Source organism: Notamacropus eugenii, chromosome 5 (assembly GCF_028372415.1).
Source record: "Notamacropus eugenii isolate mMacEug1 chromosome 5, mMacEug1.pri_v2, whole genome shotgun sequence".
NCBI lineage: Eukaryota > Metazoa > Chordata > Mammalia > Diprotodontia > Macropodidae > Notamacropus > Notamacropus eugenii.
The window spans coordinates 82,357,235-82,373,213 of NC_092876.1; positions in this window are offsets into that span (position 1 = coordinate 82,357,235).

Sequence of the window (15,979 nt, forward strand, 5' to 3'; positions counted from 1 at the left end):
GAGGCAGGGATCATAAACTTGGAAAGCAGAATAGTATGGTATAAAGAGCACTAGTTCTTGTGTCAGAGGACTAAGGTTAAATAAAATACGCTCTCTGATGCTAACTAGCTGTGTTTCTTTGTGCAAGTTACTTATTGTCCCCACGTCTCTATTTCTTCATCTGTAAAATGGCTAGATTGGAATAGTTAACCTCTGAGGTCCTGTCCAGCTCCAAATCCATGATTCTATATGAGCTATAAGATGAATAGATGGACTATTCCACTGATACCTACAGAATATTGGAGGAGTTTAGTTGGAAGTGGAAATCTGGACGGTCACTAATACTCTTGAATGGAAATCTTCTATGGAAGATTTAAAGAACTATCTGGGCAAGACTCCTAATAAATTAGAAGGCATAGGGATCTGGTGATCTACACTTATGGATGGAGAATTCAAGCCGAGGAGAACACAGGTTACAAAATCAAGGAAAGGAGAGAATAAGGGATTGTGTTGGAGGATTAGAAAATAGACCTAGTAAATCTAGAGAGACTTCTTGGAAGAGGCAGTCTTTTGCTGAAAAAGAAGAGAGGAACTTGCTTGAGATGACTGGTCAAGGATGAGAGGTGATCTCATTCACATGAAACCCCTTGGGCAAAAGTTTGGAGGTGGGAGAATGAAGATATGATACAGAGGACATTTGATGATGATTCCCACACAGGGAAAGGTGGATGAAGCTCTTGTCATTCCCTTCCTATGGAAGACTGGCTGCCCTTTAGCAAGCAAGGAATTTTAGCTAGTTGATTTTCTAGCTGTTCAACTTTTAAATTTGACAGATACAGCCAGAAGACATTGACTCTATATCTGATTGAATAAGTTTATCAAATATATGGAATACTCAATTTCATTGAAGTGCCTCTGTCCCTATGCCTGGAATATCCTCCATTCCTCTCACCAACTATCCAATTCTTGTCCAGCCTTAAAGCTAAACTCAAATGCCCCCTCTTCCAAGAAACTGCTGATCTGCTTCTCTTTATCAATAAGCGCCTTCTTTGCACAGTCATTGTTTTCTTCTTTAACTAAGTGATCATGCATTCTTTTTTTATACCTACCTAGATTTTTGTCTTATTCTTTTACTTTCTCCCTACTAGACTGTAAGTTTTATGGGTATGTTTCAGTGGCTTGAGTGCTGGACTTAGATTGAGGAAGGACTGAGCTCCAATTCTGCCTCTAACACTTAATGTGTGACCCTAGGTAAGTCACTCCTCTCTGAACTTAATTTTCTTTATCTGTAAATGGGAATAATGATAGCATATACCTCACACAATTGTTGTGAAGATCAAATGAAATCATGTATGTAGAACTCACAAATATCAAAACATTCTGTAAATGTTACTTATTATAATTTTACAACTAATAAGCATTTCTTTTCTCACTTCCACCTCTCTTCCTATAGGAAAAAACCCCTTGTGACAAATATGCATCATAATCAAACAAAAAAATCCCCATATTGACTAAACCTAAAAATATGTCTCATTCTGCATATTTCCTCCATTACTTCTCTGTCATGAGATAGGGGCAAGGACAGTGAACTGACATTACACACACACACACACACACACACACACACACACACACACACACACTCATGCACATAGGGCAGTTAGATGGCGCAGTATACAGAGTGTGAGCCTGGCATCAGAAAGACTCATCTTTTTGAAATCAAATCTGACTTGAGATACTTCCTAGCTGTATGACCCTGGGCAAGTCCTGTTTGTTTCAGTTTCCTCATTTGTAAAATGAGCTGGAGAAGGAAGTGGCAAACCCCTCCAGTATCTTTGCCAAGAAAACCCCAAATAAGGTCATCAAGTCAAACATGACTGAAATAACTGAACAACAACAATATAGGCATGCATATATACATTATATATACACATGCAAACATACATACATATACATATATATCCATATATGCTTAAAAATGTCTGTCACTTTCCAATGACTTCTTCCCAAATAAAGTCATCTTTTGTAATAAAAAACTTGATAATCAGCCATGTATAACAATATATTAAAGGCAACTAGGTGGCACAGTGGATAGAACCACTGGGCTTGAAGTCAAGAAAACCTGAGTTGAAATCCAGCCTCAGACACTTACTAGCTGTGTGACTCTAGGCAAGTCACTTAACCTTTGCTAGTTTTGGTTTGTTCCTTTGGCTTGTTTGGTTTCCTTAACTGTAAGATAGAGATAATAATAGCAGCTAACTCCCAGGGTATTTTTGAGGGTCAGATGGAATAATATTTATAAAACATTTAGCACAGTGCCTGGCACATAATGGGGGTTAATAAATGCTTATTTCCATCATATCACATGTAGATAGATGATAGATAGATACAGACATACCCTTATTCTGTCTCTACAGTCCAGCACCTCTTTGAAAGCACTTTGCTTAAAATGATATGTAGTATTTATTTAAAACCATCAGCAAGCATTATCTGTAATGGGGATAAGCTAGAAGCCTTCTCACTAAGATCAGGGGTGAAGTAAGGATGTCTATTATTACTATTATTATTCAATATTTTACTAGAAATGACAGCTATAGAAATAAGAAAAATAAAGAAGGAATCAGAATAGGCAATGAGGAAACAAAGCTATCACTCTTTGAAGATGATATAATGGTTTACTTGGAGAATCCTAGAGAATCAGTTAAAAATCTAGTGGAAAGAATTATCAAACTTCAGAAAGTTTCGAGATAGAAAATAAACTCACCTAAATCATCAGCATTTTTACATATTACAAAGTCCTGCAACAAGAGATAGAAAGAGAAATTCTATTTAAAATAACTGTACACAATTTAAAATACTTGGGAGCTTATCTGCCAAGATACACCCAGAAACAATATGAATACAATTACAAAGCACTTTTCACACAGATAAAGTCAGATCTAAATAATTGGAGAAAGATTAATTTCTCATGGGTAGCCAATATAATAAAACAACAGTTCTACCTAAATTATCTTACTTACTCAGTGCCATACCAAACTACCAAAAAGTGATTTTTTATAGAGGTAGAAAAAAATAGTAACAACCTTTTTCTGAAAGAATAAATGGTCAAGAATATCAAGGGAATTAATGGGAAAAAAATGTGAAGGGAGGTAGTCTAGTAGTAGCAGTTCTCAAACTGTATTACAAAGCAGTAATCATTAAGCAATATGATACTGACTAAGAAATAGATTGGTGGATCAATGGAATAGAGTATATAATACACAGTAGTAAATGACCATAGTAATCTAATGTTTGATCAACCCAAAGATCCACGTTTTTGAAACAAGAACTCACTATTTATCAAAAAAAAACTTCTGGGAAAACCAGAATGCAATTTGGCAGAAACTGAGTATAGACCAGCATCTCAGACTATATGCTAAGATAAGGTCAAAATGGGCATGCAATGTGAACATAAAGGGTGATATCATATGCACATTAGAGGAGCATGGAACATTTTACCTGTTAGATTTATGGAAAAGGGAAGAATTTATGACCAAGAAAGATAGAAAGAATCATTAGATGTAAAATAGATAATTTTGACTACATTAAATTTAAAAGGCTTTTTTGCACAAACAAAACCAATGCAGTCAAGATTAGAAGGAATGCAGAAAACTGGGAATTTTCTTACAGCAGGTTTTTCTGATAAAGGCCTCATTTCTCAAACATAAAGAGAAGAGAGTCAAATTTATAAAAATATGAGTCATTCCCCAATTGATAAATGGCCAAAAGATATAAATAGGCAGTTTTCAGAAGAGATAAAACTATAGGCATATGAAAAAATTCTCTAAATCATTATTGATTAGAGAAATTCAAATTGGAACAACTCTGAGGTACCATCTCAAACCTATAAGATTGGCTAATATGACAGAAAATGAAAATGATAAATGTTTGAGGGGATGTGGGAAAACTGGGACACTAACGTACTGTTGGTGGAGTTGCGAACTGAACCAGTTATTCTGGAGAACATTTTAGAACTGTGCCCAAAGGGGTATAAAACTGGTCTACACTCGGACCCAGCAGTGCCACTACTAGTTCTGTATCCCAAATAAATCAAGAAAGAAAAGGGATCCATATGTACAAAAATATTTTTAATAGCTCTTTTGTAGTGACAAAGAATTAGAAAGTGAGAGAATACTCATCCGTCGGGGAATGGTTGAACAAGCTGTGATCTATGATTGTAATGGAATACTATTGTGATATAAGAAATGATGAGAAGGATGCATTCAGAAAACCTGAGAAGACTGTTATGAACTGATGTAAAAGTGAGAAGAACCAAGAGAACATTGTACATGGTAACAGCAGTATTGTAAGGATGATTGACTATGAATGACTACTTATTCTTACCAATACAATGATCAAAGACATTTCTGAAGGACGAATGATGAAAAATGCTGTTGACTTCCAGAGAAAGATTAAAGCACACTTAAAAAAAAACTTTCTTTTTCTTTTGGTCTGTGTTTTCCTTTGCATGACTAAAATGGAAATATGTTTTGCATGACCACACATGTATAATCTATATCAAATTGCTCACCTTTTCAAGGAGTGGGGAGGCAAGAGAGGGAGAGAATTTCAAACACAAAATTTTTAAAAAAATGTTAAAAGTGATTTTTACATGTAATTGGAAAAGAGAATTTTTTTTTAAATTAAGAAGAAAGAGGACAGAGGTAGGTAGGCAGGTATGTTTCTGTTCTTTAGAGTCAAGTTATCCATGCCTTATCTAACTTTATATTTCACCAAGTGTCTACCTAGCACAGTGCTATGAATACTGCAGGCATTTGGCAACTGTTTATTGAATTTAATTGACTATCAGAGCTGGAAGGGACCTTAGATATCATTTATTTCAACTCTTTCACTGTACAGAGAAGAAATTTGAGTCCCAAAGAAGCAAAGGGAACAGACTCCCTGTGTGAACTTAATTGATTCTTCAGTTTTTTCATCTGTAAAATAAGAGGGTTGGACTAAATGACCTCAAAGTTCTCCTCCAATTCTCTATGATCCTGTGACTTGCCCAAGGTCATACAATGAGTTAGGGGTTGAGTCAAGACTAGAACCCAGACCTCCTGAGGATGCTTTTTCTAGCCCATCTCATTTGCTGTAGGGAAGTCAATGCCTTGTCTTCTCTGCTCAGACTTTTCTCCCCCTACATTCTCTCCCCCCCTCCCCTAGCTACATCTCCCCTCTACCCCAGCATCTAATTAAAGAAGGGATGTAATTAAGGAAGATCATGTAACACCACCTCATAATGGAACTGCATTCAATATAAAACCCCCTTGTGCAACCCCCCTCCCCAACCACTCTGCTCCTAGCCCATAAATATTACATGATGAACAGCCCAGTGAAACATCAAATTGTTTATTGCTTGATAAGCTGAAAAGCACTTGAATTAACCTCCTGCCTAAGTGGAGATAGGAATGAGCCATGTGCCTCTAAGTGGAGTAAGAGCACAAGTGCCTGTCCCTGGAGACCTAGAGGTTGTGACTTGATGAGTTTTGAGATCCTCAGATGATGGGCAGAGGAAGGGAGGGCCATGGAGTTAAAAAAAAGCACTTGGTGGTGGTGAGGCAAAGATGTGGAAGTGGAGATGTAAGGGGGGAAGAGCACAGGCTTCTAGGCATGAGCTGCTATATGACTTTGGGAAAATCCATTCCCCCACCCCAGGTCTTTTTTTTCCCATCTATAAGAGAGAGATTTAGATTTGGAAGTAGTTAACCTGGGGTCTATAATTTAAAACTTTTTTTCATAACTGGATTTCAACATCATTGTTTTCCTTTATAATACTATATATTTTATTTTTTGCATTTAAAAACATTCTGAGAAGAAGCAGAATGACTGCCAAAGGGGTCCGTGACTTTAAAAAAGATTAAGAATCCCTGGAGATGTGTAAACTCCTTCTCCAGGTTGGAATTTTGTCATGCTCACTGGCCAACAGACAAACACGGGAGAGAAGGGACATTCCTATGCCTGGCTAGAGTGGAAGTCTAGGCCAGAACAATTTGATTGAATTGTTTTTCTAACAAGAAGACAGAAGGGGGATAGATAAAATAATAGAGGGAAATGTTTGATTGGTTTGGACTCAATCATATTGTTAGTGGGAGCTACAAAAGAATTTAAGATTAAATAGGCTAGAGAGATGGAGAATTAGGGAAAAGAAATATAGATTTAGGGCTTGAAGAGATCTTAGAGGCCATCTAATCTAACTCCTTCATATTGCGGATAAGGAAATTGAGCCTAAGAGAAGCAGTAGTTTACTTCCTAGTAAGTCTTAGTAAGTGGCATGGCAGGATTTGAATTTAGACATTCACAATGATATTGACTTTGCCATTGTTTCTGGATGAGATGTGTCAATCTCTTCTCTTATGAACCCACTCCCAATTCCTGTAGTTTTCTGGTCCAAAGTACTCCTCCCTGGTCACCACTTCCCTACATATGTTGTTTGCCCTACACCCTCCATTAGAACATAAACTAATTGAGTGCAGGAATTCTTTACTTTCTTTTGTGTTTATACCCCAATCACTTAGCACAATGCCTAGTGACTCTAACCTATATTAAGTTTTATATAAATGCTTCTTCCTCCCTTGCTTCCTTCCTACTCTATGTCCACCACTCTGTCGACTGCAGTGCTGCCCCTCCTTTCTCATCCCCAAGCTTTGGGGTGCTTTCAGGTTTAAATCCACTCTCCTCTTTGGCATCATAAATATAATGGAAAGAGCACTGACAAAGTTGGCAAGACCTGGGTTCCAATCTCACTTCCAACATAAGCTATAATGATCATAGGAAAGTAATTTATCTCTATGAGCTTCAGTTTCTTCATCTGTAAAATGGGAATAATAATATATGCAGGACCTATCTCACAGGGTTGTGGTGAGACTCAAATGAGATGTTTTGGTTTTTTTTTTAAATGCAGAGTTGGGTGGTAGGTGCGAGCAGTGGGTAAATATATAATCAATGAGGGAAGTCAGAGTAAAACAGGAATTTCCCATTGTGCAAGTGGAGAGTTCTGGGATCTAGCCTTCTACAGAGAAAGGAAACTATCTAAATAACACTAGCTTCTTAAGGAGAAGAGGATTAGGAACATGGCCTTGAAGCTGAATGAACAGAAAGAGGTTGAGCCACAATATGGAGAAGCAAAATCATAACCTTTGTCCTCTGCTACTAACACGAATTGTTTTGATGAGAAAGAGGTTACTTCCTTAACAATCTCAGTTTAATATCCAAGCCATTAGACTGAAAGCCTGCTTTTGTTCCTGGCAGTATAGGTGGGATGCACTAGGAACATCAAAGCCTTGCCACTCTTATAACCTCAAATTTATTTTTCTTTCTAGAGGAGTCCAAACCACACGGTCATGTTATGACTCTGAAGGACTATGTATATAAAGGGAGAAAATGGGAGTCTCCTAAAGAGAGAAAACTTCAACTGTTTACAGCCTATTCTGAGTACTTTGGGCTTTTATTACATTTTTTGGTGGGATAGCCAAAAGTTTATCTTAATATATATTGTTACCATCAGTACTTGCAGAGGAGTTGGGTTTTTTTATGCACATATGTGGAGACCTAGACATGGGCTATATTTTCAGATTTCCAGAGGAAACTCTGTGTGAGAGTGAAATGAGCAAATGAAATGATTTTGAAGAAGCTCTCCAAGCAATTTGGAACTATGCCCAAAGGGCTATAAGTGCATACCCTTTGACCCAGCAATACCACTTCTAGGTCAGTATCCCAAAGAGATCATAAAAAAGGGAAATGGCACCACATGTACAAAAATACGTACAACAGCCCATTTTGTGGTGTCAAAGAAATGGAAATCTAAGGGATGCCCATCATTTGGGGAATGACTGAACAAGTTATGGTACATGAATGTAATGGAATATTATAGTGCTATAAGAAATGATGAGCAGGCAGATTTCAGAAAATCCTGGAAAGATTTGCATGAACTGATGCTGAGTGAAGTGAGCAGAACCAGGAGAATATTGTACACAGTAACAGCAACACTGTGCAATGACAACTCTTAACTCTTCTCAGAAATACAATTCCAAGACAATTCCAAAAGACTCATGATGGAAAATGCTATCCACGTGCAGAGAAAGAACTATGAAGTCTGAATGCACATCAAAGTATACCATTTTCTCTTTTTGTTGTTATTTCTTCTATCTCATGTTTTTTCCCTTTTGTTCTGGAATGGAAGGGGAAGGGAGGGAGGGTGTGAGAAAACAAATTGGAACTCAAAAATCTCATAAAAGTGAATGTTGAAAACTATCTTTACACGTAATTGGAAAAAAATAAAATACTTTTGAGTGGGGAAAAAAAGCTTTCCAAATTGTATCCAGTCCATGTAAAATCAGAGTTTAGAGGCACTGAGCCTTGATTTACACTGAAATGTGGTTCCCCGACCTGAACACAATACTCAAGTCTAATTTGACCAGGGCAGAAAATAGCATTATAACCACCTTCTATATTCTCAACACTGTGCTATCAAGGCAGCCCAAGATCACAATCAAAATCAGTATGACCTAGGTTCATATCTAACTTCTGACACATGCAACCTTGTATAGCTCAACTAAATTTTCAGTAACCACAATCAACTATCTAAGGCATTTAGGGCATTTAGTTACTACATGGAATAGAGTACATAAGATCTAATTCAAATTCTGCCTTAAACCTTTACAAGTTGTGTAATTCTGGATAAATCACTTAACTTCTCTGTGCCTCAGTTTCCACATCTGTAAAATGGCACAAGTCTCTCAGGGTGGTTTTGAGTTTTAAATGAATGAATATTATCTAAGAGCACTTAAAGTGTTGTATAAGCATTAGGATAATAGTTAATAAAACTATAAATTCCAAAATAGTTGCTGATTGACAGCTCTCTAGAGTGATAAAATCCCAAGTACATGGTCTTTAGACTACAGTGGCTAAGCAGATATTACTGCCTCTTCTTTAATGTCATTTCCGATGATAAAATCATATCAGTTTTTGATATTGAATCATTAGACAGTATCAACGACTCTGGGGACAAGAACTTTCCTTTCCTCAATTGCAGTGGCTGCAGCCCTAGCAGGAACAATTTTTAAGCTGCATCTCCAGAGGGTGGAGAGCTCACCATCTCAGGATGACAGCCTTGGGTTAAAAGCATTGCTACAGCCAAGGCTCTTGGGCTCAAGGTCCTGGACTGTCTCCATCAGGGTCTGAGGGGAGATGGAGGTCAAGGTGGTGGCTGGGCTTTGACCTGCCTGGCCAGATGCTGCTTCCTGTCTCTCCCTTGAGATGCCTTACTTCTTCAGCTAGGCTGGCTCACCTGCCCTGTGGGTAGCAATGTAGGAGTACAATATAAGAAGTACCATGTAAGCTCCCTGAAGCCAGGGGCTGTGTGTGTGTGTGTGTGTGTGTGTGTGTATGTATGTTTATCTTTGTGTTCTCAGCCCTGAGTACAGCACTTTGTATTAAGTAACCTCTGAATAATATTTGTTAAATTGAATTGGATTCCTGAAGGTAAGTATTGTCCTGAATTTTTGTTCTTTCTACAATGTAGCAGTCAGATTGAAACACAACACTCCAGATGGAATCTGACTAGACCTGAGGAACTTGTACCTAATGAGTACTTAATAAACATTTGGTAAATTGAGGAAGTTGACATTGTACTCTTGTTGAAAGAGTCATGGATTTGGAATCATATTTGTGTGATCTTACACAGGTCATTTTCAGTCTCTGAGTCTCAACTATAACATGAAGGGGTTGGACTCAGGGATGGGGAACCTGCAACGTCGAGGCCACATGTGGGTCCTCAAGTATGACCCTTTTACCAAATCCAAACTTTACAGAACAAATCCACTCAATAAAAGGATGTGTTCTGTAAAACTTGGGCTCAGTCAAAATGCCTCACCCAAGGACCTAGAAGACCACATATGGCCTCGAGGCTGAAGGTTCCCCACCCCTGGACTAGATAAGCCATATTCCAGTGAGCTTAAATATAGATTCTTGAAAAAAATTTAGAATGTGTTATTAAAGGGATAGTAAGCAAACTACTTTAAAAAGGTAGTAATCACAAAGAGGCAACATTTCCATGAATTACTTGGATAAAGGTATGGATGCCATTCTTATGGGATTTTCAGATGATACAAACCTGGGAGGGACAGCTAATACACTGGTTGACAGTCTAGATCCAAAAAGGTTTTGACAGGTTCAAACATTGGACTAAATCTAAAAAGATGACATTTAATAGAGATAAATGGAAAAATTTTACCCTTGGGTTCAAGAAATCAACTATACAAATACAAGTTGGATGGGTAAGGTGGGATGGGTGGCATCTACACAAGTTCAAGGATTCATAATTTTGTCAGTGTGATTGATACTTCTTCCACTTAACCCCAGCTTACAGATGAGCCTTAATAGATGGCCTTAATAGTTCTTGTGGCTGATATAATTCATCACTTGGTGATTAAAATTCTAGTGATGAGACCCTCCACATTTAGTGATTCTGGACCTCAGATGACATATGTTCAGTCTAGTGCAGAGTTCCTTGGGCTCGAAGTTTTCATAGCTTTGCGATAAATGCCAGGGCTTCCATTTCATTCATATAGCCTATGAGAATGGAGCAGAACCCTCCGCTCACCAGGGTTCACCCTATCTGCGCCGAACTTAGTGTGGACACACAACTTATTTTAGCCTCTCTACAACTCAGAACTCTCTTACTCAAGGGATCTACCAGTCTCAGCATTCCTAGTAGCAGGGACCACCATCATGTGCTACCATGACTGATTTGTTATTCTTTATAAAAAACTTTATGCACATTATCTCACTGGATAATTACAACAATACTGTTGTGCTGCAAGGGAAGTATTATTTTCACCATTTTCCTAATGAGGAAACTGAGGCCCAGATTTTAAGTGACTTGCCTAATATCATTCAGCCAATAATCAGCTGAAGTGACATTACTAAGATAAAGTCAAGTTTCAATCATTTTAGTCCTCTTTGAGAACGAAGGACAACGACCAACCAACCAGCAGAAATGAGAGTTTCAAACCCAAATCTTTTGAATCAGGGGCAAACCTCCTCCCACTCCCCACCCTCCAAATAAGCCATATTATTGGAGCTATGGGGCTACCAAGAAAGGAGTAACAAGACAAGGCAGTGTGGTGTAGCAGACAGGGCACTAAAATTAGAACCAGAAAGATTGGAGTTCAAATCCTGCCCTCAGATATTTACTACCTGTATGACCCTAGGTAAGTCACTTTCCTTTTCTGGACCTCATTTTACTCTCCTGAAAAAGGAGAGGTGGGATACAATGGTCTGCAAGGTTACTACCTGCTCTACATCAATGATCTTGTAGTCCTAAGTTTCTTCCTCATCTACTAACAAGGGTAGGACCCTGGGACAAGTAGTTATAGAAGTAGATTTTGCAGAAGTATCTTTGACAAAAATCCCTGATTTGACTGTGACTGAATTTCTAGGGATTTGTTAAAGGCACCAGGGATTTTGTGCTTGGAAAAGAGAAGACTCGGGATTTGTGGTGATGGATGCTATGATGCTGCTGATTATAACCATCAGCAAGTGTTTAAAAGGTCAAATGGAAAAGAATGTAGATTTGTTCTTCCTGACTCCAAACAGCTGAAACTGAAGCAGTGGGTGGAAGCTGCAGGGAGGAAAAGGTAGGGAAACACTGAATTAGTTTTATCTAAAAAGGGAAGAGGCAACTCTAGGAGGTAGGAGGTACTGTACCTCTCCCCTCATTATCAGATGCTTTTAAGCGATGATCAGTTGATCACCTTTCAGGAATGATAGCAGGTTGGTAGTACAGAAGATAGAACACTGGGCATGAAGTCAGTACAGATGTGAATTCTAGTCCTACATCAGATGCTCACTAACTGTGTGGCTCTGAGCATATCACTTCAATGCTGTCTGTCTCAATTTCCTCATCAGCAAAATGGGAATGATAATAGTACCTACCTACAAGGTTGTTGTGAAGATCAAGTGAGATTATATTTGTAAAGCGCTCTAACTCCAAGATTTTCTTGCATCTCTAGGCAAAGGGGACTTCGAAGTTTCTCATCCCTCTGAGTTTCTGATTGGTTTTGTAGTGAAGAATAACTTGGACTAAAGGGACCATCCCAAGGATCATATGACTAGCACTCCTCCTCACTACCAAACTGATCCCATCCCCTTTGAAACTTCCAGGTTGTCCAGGAACATGATGTCTCAACATTTGAGTGAATGGGAAATGATGAACTCCCTGGCTGCTTCTGACCATTTAGCAGATAAGTGCTAAAGAATGCTTTGAAATGACAAAGTAATGCCCCCTCCCACCTCACTGCCTGCTAAACTGGAGGAGCCAATAACTCCTGTGGATCTTTTAAAGGGAGAGATAACTTCTGGCTTGAGTTCTGTTGCTTTGACTCTCTTGTGTATCAAGGAGTATGCTCTCTCTCTCTCTCTCTCTCTCTCTCTCTCTCTCTCTCTCTCTCTCTCTCTCTCTGTCTCTCTGTCTCTGTCTCTGTCTCTATCTCTGTCTGTCTCTGTCTGTCTGTCTGTCTGTCTGTCTGTCTGTCTGTCTCTCTCTCTCTCTCTCTCTCTCTCTCTCTCTCTCTCTCTCTCTCTCTCTCTCTCTCTCTCTGTCTCTCTCTCTCTCGATTCCCCAGATGAGGGGTAGGTGGATGGACTCTGATCTTTCTCCCTATGCCAATGCTGCTCCCACATGGAGTATGTATGGACTGAACTCTACTTTCTCTGCTTTGTATTTTCTTTTCTGCGTAGGTGGTCAAACATTAGCTTCAAAATGATTCTCTCTGTGTTTGAGCCATCTGAGTTTAGTAAGTGGACATGACCCAAGGCAGGGGAAGCTTCTTCATTGGAGAAGATGGATGATGAAAAGAAAACTGTCCCAAGTCCAGACATTTTTACCAGAAGACAAGTCATGGAAACTGTTTGGAAAAGGTAGAGCTGAGTTGAAATGAAAAGTATCTAATGAGTAATCCTACAAACTACTCTCAGAAGAGCTCTGAAGAAATTTAAGAATCAGCCTCCCAGAAAACGCTAATCATCGTTATAAATTGTTACTCATTTAATCCATCTTAAATTTATTTTTATCAAATGTGTTTTGTAAGGGTTATATACCTATAATTTCTTTTGTGTAGGAGATAAATACCTGTCCCATAACTGTATATTTGATACCTTTTAAAATCCCCCTTTCTGGGGAAATCCTAGATGTGAGTCTAATTTTAAGCTTTGAAGTCTTGGTCCCTAGGACATTAGAATTGAGCTTTAAGTAGCTAAAAAATGTGAGAAAAAGGGAATCTAGGCTCCTCTTATTAGCCACTGGGCTTCCCCAGAACTGAAGCCAGTCTGACTTCATGGCTTGGTCCAGATCAGAAGCACTTTTAATGAGGAGGACAACTAGACATCCCCTGATATGATGAATCCTGTAGTTCATCCAGCTTCCACTACCATTGAAAAATATAAGCCTGTGTCTTAAAGGAAAGAGACAGAAGCAAAGGAGATTCCTGGCTGAGCTGATAGAAGAAAATGAATTCAGGTCCACATGGAGGCTGTTGGGAAATTGTATAGATGGACTGAAGCATCTGTCTACAGTGCAGTTACACATGTGCACACACACGTACGCACATGTACACATACGTACACACACACACACACACCCCCAAACTAGTTGGGGAAAGACAGACTGATTCAACCTGATTGGCAAAAACTGCTCCCTTTATCCACCAGCAGTCTTGCTCCTGCTTCTTTATAGATAACAGTTTCAGTCGGCAGCATTCATTCATTCATGTGCTCCCCCACCCCCTACCGGGCTGTTTGCCAAAGCCCCAGCCCTGATCCCACAGTGCACACTTGCCTGCCATGGGGGGCAGTGCATCTGTGCTGGGCAGGTGGCTTGTGAGCTCCCAGGGCCGTTGCCTGACACTGGCTTGCTGTGCCTGCCTGATGGTACTGGGGACCTGGGGGGCTGCCACTGAACTGCTGCGGGGAAGGTGTGGAGGGGGAGGGGGCAAGGCCGAAAATTCCCACTTTTTTCTTTCTCTTTTCTGTTGTGGGCAGGTGTGTGTGTGTGTGTGTGTGTTTGTGTGTGTGTGTGTGTGTGTGTGTGTGTGTGTGTGTGTGTGTACCCTTGAAAGGTGAAGGCATTTCTGGGTTGATGGACTGGAAGGAGGCTTGAGGTGAAAGGCTTTGTAGTGGTGTATGGAGCAGTACCAATTATAATGCCCATGTGCTATCTAAGAAAAATAAGAGAATTGAGCAAAGACTGAAGTCAGAAGGACCATTCAGGATCAGCCAGAAAGAGGGATTTCTGACATGAATGCCCATTTAGCTTATACCATGGGGCTAACATGTACCACCACCCTCCCCACCACCACTACCCACAAGTCATAGGATCTAGAGAAGGAAGGAATCTGCAAGATCAGCTAGACCAACCTCTTTATTTTAGAGAAGAAAACAGAGACCCAGTAGTGAATCATTTCCCCAACATCACACAGTAAGCAGTAGAATCAAGATTAAGAGCCAGGTCTTTTGATTCTGAAGCTAGTGTTTTTTCCTGCACACTACACTGACGACAAGGTGGGGGACTTAAGGTTAAGCTTGCTCACTTCTTTACTGGAACCAGTGCTTTGTCCCTTTCCCCTCCAACAGGCTGTCATGACTCCCAACATCCCTCCCTAAATGCTCCCTCCTTTCTCTCCCTCTCTCCTCTGTCCCCTCCAGAGAGCCATAGGTGATGTTCCAAGCCTGGCTGCCTGCCTGCCTGTCTTGAAAGCAGAAACAAGCAGCTTACCTGTATGCCAGAGAGGCACAGGTGTGCCTACACTGCTTACCCAGCTCACCACCTGCCGGAATCTTGGCGGAGGGCAGACGTGGGATGAAATCCATGGGCAAAGGCAGCTTGGCATAATTAAGAAGGAGAAAAAAAACACAACACAAAACAATGTTTTCCTTCCTCTCTCCCTCTTTGTTCATTTCTCTTTTCTTTTCTTTTTTTTTTTCTGCTGGCCCTAATTACTTGCCACTTTAAAATTCTACAGCAACTTGAATTAAGCTGGCCTCGGGCAGGGAAGTCTGGCAAACCCAGAGAAACTTGTTTGTTTGTTTTCTCATCACTCACAATTGGGTGTTCACAGCTCTCTTTCCAGAAAAGGGGATGCCAGCCTCAGCCCGAGGCCCCTGCCTGAAGGGAGAGAAAAGGAGAGACAGGGATGGACCTTCTTTTTTTTTTTTTTCCCAGCAGGTTGACTTAAAAAATTAAGACTTTTTTTCCCTCTGCCTCTGTCAAATAAATGGCATCTTCTCAGCGGATGATGTCTTGGTGTCCCCTTCAAAGCAGGGACAGGGGACCATAGTAAAGAGAAGACAAGTAAGAGTTAGGAGAGTTGGGTTCCAGAACTGCTCATCAGTGTGTCCTTGGCCAAATCTTTTCCTTCCTGGGCCTCAATTTCCCCTTCTGTAAAATATAGAGGTAGGGTTAAGTGAGCTAGAATCATAGCTAGAATCATGAGATCTTAGGCCCCTTAATTTTTCAAAGAAGGAAACAGGTCCACGAAGATTTTCCCAAATCCAATTCAGTTCAATAAAACAAACATCTATTCAATCTCTACCACTGGGTAGGTAGTGAGAGTATAAAGACACAGACAAAATAGTGCCTCCCCTCAAGAAGCTTATAGTCTACTAGAAGAAAACTTGTACAGCGATAAGCAAACACAACATTTATACATATATATATAAAGTTAATATATTTTTTGAGAGGAGAGCATTAATAATTTGAATAGGAGAAATATCAGGAAAGACATCTTATAGAAATTAGCCCCAAAGCTGTGTTTTAAAGAAAGCTAGGAATTCTGGGAGGTAGAAGTGAAGACAGCGTTTGAAGAATGGGGACAATCTATGCAAAGGCAGGAGGCAGGAAAGAAATGTTGTGTACAAAACAAAGCAAGTAGATCCAGTTTAATAAGAATATGCAGGTCCTTCA